Raw genomic sequence first — 6,000 nt, forward strand, 5'->3', positions numbered from 1 at the left:
TCTAAAGCTTGCAAAAGAAATGTCTATTGGTTCTAAAGCTTGCAAAAAAATGTCTATTGGTTCTAAAGCTTGCACAAAAATGTCTTTTGGTTCTAAAGCTTGCAAAAAAATGTCTATTGGTTCTAACGCTTGCAAAAAAATGTCTATTGGTTCTAAAGCTTGCAAAAAAATGTCTATTGGTTCTAAAGCTTGCAAAAAAAATGTCTATTGGTTCTAAAGCTTGCAAAAAATGTCTATTGGTTTTAAAGCTTGCAAAAAAATGTCTATTGGTTCTAAAGCTTGCAAAAAAATGTCTATTGGTTCTAAAGCTGGCAAAAATATGTCTATAGGTTCTAAAGCTGGCAAAAAATGTCTATTGGTTCTAAAATGGTTCATACTAGCGCTCCCTCTCCCCCCCCCCCCCCCCCCCCCCCCCCCCCCCCCCCCGGTTGGCTTGGGTGTGTCTTGAAATTGAAAGGCACTACTTACTGCAAATGGTGGCATGAAGTTGAAAGGCACTACTTACTGCAAATGGTGGCTTGGGTGTGGCTTGAAGTTGAAAGGCACTACTTACTGCAAATGGGAGGCGTGGGTGCATTGGCCTGAAGTTGAAAGGCACTACTTACTGCAAATTGTGGCTTGAAGTTGAAAGGCACTACTTACTGAAAATGGTGGCATGCAGTTGAAAGACACTACTTATTGCAAATGGTGGCTTGGGTGTTTTGGCTTGAAGTTGAAAGCACTACTTACTGCAAATGGTGGCTTGGGTGTGGCTTGAAGTTGAAAGGCACTACTTACTGCAAATGATGGCTTGGGTGTGGCTTGAAGTTGAAATACACCACTTACTGCAAATGGTGGCTTGGGTGTGGCTTGAAGTTGAAATACACCATTTACTGCAAATGATGGCTTGGGTGTGGCTTGAAGTTGAAAGACACCACTTACTGCAAATGGTGGCTTGGGAGCTTTGAAGTTGAAAGGCACTACTTACTGCAAATGATGGCTGGGTGTGGCTTGGGTGTGGCTTGAAGTTGAAAGACACCACTTACTGCAAATGGTGGCATGAAGTTGAAAGGCACTACTTACTGAAAATGGAGGCTTGGGAGCTTTGGCTTGAAGTTGAAAGGCACTACTTACTGCGAATGGTGGCTTGGGTGTGGCTTGAAGTTGAAAGGCACTATTACTGCAAATGGTGGCTTGGGTGTGGCTTGAAGTTGAAAGGCACTACTTACTGCAGATGGTGGCTTGGGTGCAATGGCTTGAAGTTAAAATGCATTACTTACTGCAAATGGGGGCGTGGGTGCATTGGCTTGAAGTTGAAAGGCACTACTTACTGCAAATGGTGGCTTGGGAGCTTTGAAGTTGAAAGGCACTACTTCCTGCAAATGATGGCTTGGGTGTGGCTTGAAGTTGAAAGACACCACTTACTGCAAATGGTGGCATGAAGTTGAAAGCCACTACTTACTGCAAATGGTGGCGTGGGTGCATTGGCTTGAAGTTGAAAGGCACCACTTACTGCAAATGGTGGCATGAAGTTGAAATGCACTACTTACTGCAAATGGTGGCTTGGGTGCTTTGGCTTGAAGTTAAAAGGCACTACTGTAAATGCACTTACTTCCTGTTTGCACTGTATATTGATTTTAGATACAACGCTACCACATACGGCTGTGATTTTTGGCCATCTTACTCAGTCCCCCTCCGCTGAGCAGGTGCAGAGAATTCTTCCCATCAATGAAAAATAAAAGTGTTATTAGTTTTTTTTTAAATGTTGAGAATCTCTCTCCTGTCAATCACTCCATGAAAGCCACACCTTTTCCGGTGGGGGGGGGGGGGGGGGGGGGGAGGGATTATAAGACCCGGAAATGTGGGTGTGGCTCAGTCTCTGCAAGATGGAGGAGGGAGAGGTCACGACTCGCTGTCTTTGGTGGCTTTGCACCCTACTTCAAATGGTATGAAACTGCACTTGAATTTGGTGGCCTTGCACCCTGCTAGAAGTGGTAAGAAACTGCACTTGAATTTGGTGGCCTTGCACCCTGCTTGAAATGGAATTTCAAGGAATAGCCGCAACTGCCAGACCACCAGCGGTGAGTGAGTGAGCTGCCAGCACAACAGGCTTGAGTGACTGAGCCGCAAGCCCAAGAAACCATTCGGTCCACAATGTCCATACTAGCCCTCTGGAAAACAATTGGTTCAGCCCATAACACCCATACTAGCGCTCCAGAAAGCCCCACCCAACTGGCCACCAATATTAGAATTGGTGGAGAGGTGGAATATTGTGTTGGATGACCAGCCCTCCTGTGTGATGCTGGGACCCAACGGGTCCCACAGTCTAGTAAGTATTAAAACTCTGATCTTGGATGTGGATGTATTTGTGTGTGGATTTGTGTGTTTTCCTGTGATTCACATCTCCTCGAAAACACGACACGCTAACGGTGATATTCCGATAGATTTATCTCATGATCTCGAACATCCCCTCATTTGAAAATTTGATGAATTATTTCTTGAGTTTATTATTAAAATTGTTCACAATTCTGAAATTGTTTTTGAAAGCTAATGAGCTGATGACATCACAATGGCTCTGCTCCTCGGGGCCAGCTGTGCAGAGTTTTCAAAGCGTAGCCTGCTGGGCACTGTTTTTGCACGAGCAGCGAGTTAACCCCACTCGCAGTCATTTTGTCGCCTCCCGCTCGCCGTCAACTGGACACGCCGTCATTTGGTTGGGCTTCTGAGAGCTTCAGAGGTCCCGCAAGGTCCCGAGAGCTGCCGAAGCTCACCGCCCGCTCGCAGTCGGCCCCATCCGCGCCGCCCGCTTGCCATGTCCAAGTCTGGCCACTCCTCTCTCTCCCCCCCTCCCCCTTCCCCGTCCTTTCCCCCCTCCTCTCCCCTCTCCCCGTCCTCTCCCCCCCTCCTCTCTTACTTAGTCTAGTATATTACTAAAACTCTCATCTTGTTTATTTCTATGTCTGTTTGTGTGTCTATGTGCCTGTGTGTCTGTGATGTCCTGAATCAAGCCAAAACGGTACACAATGTCACAATTGGATTCATTTACATGAACTGCCCATCAACAGTATTCCACCCAGTGCAATGAGAGATTCGTTACATTGTTGTAAGGAGAGGGAGGGAAGGAGGATAAATGTTATTTAAACATTGTGTTTAGTGGGGGAGTGCGATAGGGGAGAGGTGAGAAGTGGGGGAGCAGGGAGATAGAAGGAGAGGGGGTAGGGTGGGGAGAGGGGTTATGGAGGGAGAGAGTCACTGAGGGTAGGGAAAGGAGAGGGATGGAGAGGTGAGGGGCGGAGGAGAGGGGAGAGAAGAGGGAGGGTGAAGAGGAGGGGGAGTGAGTGTATGCCACGCCTGCGCAGTTGGTGGCTATGGGTGAACGGCAGAATATTGTATTGGGGGAACTGGTTGCGTTGGGGGAACAGGTGAGTGGTTGAAACCGGTTGCGTTGGGGGAACGGGTAAGTGGTGGAATATTGCATTGAGGGAACGGGGCCCAATGCATCAGGGGGGTAGGGAGGGGAGAGGGGTTATGGAGGGAGTGACTGAGGGTAGGGGAAAGGAGATGTGAGGGAGGGAGTGGAGGAAGGGAGGAGGAGAAGGGAGAGAAGAGGGAGGGTGAAGAGGAGGGGGAGGAAGTGTTGCGGGATGAGGAAATGAGCCGCAACTGTGCAGTTGGGGGCCATGGGTGAGTGGTGGAATATTGCTTTGGGGGAACGGGTTGCGTTGGGGGAACTAGTGAGTGGTGGAAACGGGTTGCGTTGGGGGAACGGGTGAGTGGTGCAATATTGCAATATTACGTATATAATAAACAAAAAATCAATAAAATAACAATACTGTTGCAAAAATTCCAAAGTCTGTAGTGCAAGCTAAGACACAGTCCATAGAAGATCATAGTTGCTGAGATTATTGCTGTGCAGTGTGCAAGAGCTTGATGCTTGCCTGATGTCATGGTTTTCAGGCTCCTATACCTTCTTTCCGATGGTCGCAGCCTGATGAGAACATGGCCCGGCTGGTGTGGGTCTTTGATGATATTGGCTACCTTTTTGAGGTAGCGCCTCCTGTAGATTCCTTCAATGGTACGGAAGGTCAGTATCCCTGGTTAACCTGTTAGTGTCCACTCGGGTTGTCGAATCAGGCCATGTTGCAACCAGTCAGTATGCTTTCTGCAGTACACCCGTAGGTTTAAGAGCTAAAAGAAGCCTCCCCTTCAGGAGGGAGTCAGGAGGGGAGTGAGAGAGCATAGCTTACAAAAATCCGAGGAAAGAATGGGACCGATTTGATTCAGAAACTAGCATAAACATCATAATGGATGGGACTTATATAGCGCCTTTCTAATACTCAAGGCGCTTTACATCGCATTATTCATTCACTCCTCAGTCACACTCGGTGGTGGTAAGCTACTTCTGTAGCCACAGCTGCCCTGGGGCAGACTGACGGAAGCGTGGCTGCCATTCTGCGCCTACGGCCCCTCCGACCACCACCAATCACTCACACACATTCACACACAGGCAAAGGTGGGTGAAGTGTCTTGCCCAAGGACACAACGACAGTATGCACTCCAAGCGGGATTCGAACCGGCCACCTTCCGGTCGCCAGCCGAACACTTAGCCCATTGTGCCATCTGTCGTCTAAATGGCCTTTTTCGGAGCCAAAGCAATTTTAACAATTTAGTCTAGTTTATTGTCACGTTTAGCGAGGTACAGTTAAAACCTTTCTTGTTACGTGCTATCCAGTCAGCGGAAAGACTATACATGATTAGAATCAAGTCGTCAATTGTGTACAGATGCAGGATAAAGGGAATAATGTTTAGTGCAAGATAAAGTCCAGTAAAATCCAATTAAAGATAGTCCGAGGGTCTCCAATTAAGTAGATGGGAGGTCAGGACCACTGTCTAGTAGGAGATAGAATGGTTCAGCTGCTTTATAACAGCTGGAGAAAAAACTGTTCCTGAATGCAGAGGTATGCATTTTCACACTTCTGTACCTCTTGCCTGATGAGAGAGGGGAGGAGATGGAGTGTCCAGGGTGAGAATGGACTGCAAGTTAGCTGGTGGTCTTGCCAAGGCAGTGTGAGCAGTAGATGGAGGTGATGACTCCATTATAAACCATGACTTGAATTGAAACTTCTGACCTTCAGTTTTGGAAGAGAGTCAAAATGGAGCAATTGGGATCTATGCAATTAAACATAATTGTTATAGCTGTTGTTCGCTTGTTAAGATACAAACCAGACTTGGTGGAGCCAGGCCCTGGTAGGTTTAGGTTTATTATGTGTCATGTCGCATAGGTACAGTAGAAAGCTTTGCTTTGCATGCTATCTAATCAGATCAGGTAATACTACACATAAATGCCATAAAGCCAAACTCAAGCAGCATTTAAAAGACAACAAGACTAAGTGGGACCCGTTGGGTCCCAGTCACGTGGGAGGCCTGGTCCCCCAATGCAACCCATTCCCCAACGCAATATTCCACCACAAACCTGTTCCCCCAACGCAACCCGTACACATGTTCACATAGGAGGGCTGGTCCCCCAATGCAATATTTCACCTCTCCACCAATTTCAATATTGGTGGCCAGTGGAGGGGCTTTCTGGAGAGCCAGTATGGGTGTTGTGGACCGAAGGGACTGGTTTCCAGGGGCTAGTATGGACATTGTGGGCCGAATGGATTCTTGGGCTGGACCCTCAGTCACTCAGGCCTGGTGGGCTGGCAGATCAGTCACTCAGCGTTGGTGGGCTGGCAGTTCACTCATGGCTATTCCTTGAAATTCCATTTCAAGCAGAGTGCAGGCCAACAGATTGCATTTCATAACATTTCAAGCAGAGTGCAGGCCACCAAATTCAATTTCATAGCATTTCAAGCATAGTGCAAGCCACCAAATTCAATTTCATAGCATTTCAAGCAGAGTGCAGGCCACCAAATTCAATTTCATAGCATTTCAAGCAAAGTGCAGGCCACCAAATTACCAAACAACTTATTGCATTGTCATTAAGGGCTGACAAATCATTTATTGCAAGTACATTGCAGA

The sequence above is a fragment of the Amblyraja radiata genome, chromosome 6, assembly GCF_010909765.2.
Source record: "Amblyraja radiata isolate CabotCenter1 chromosome 6, sAmbRad1.1.pri, whole genome shotgun sequence".
Taxonomy (NCBI): Eukaryota; Metazoa; Chordata; class Chondrichthyes; order Rajiformes; family Rajidae; genus Amblyraja; species Amblyraja radiata.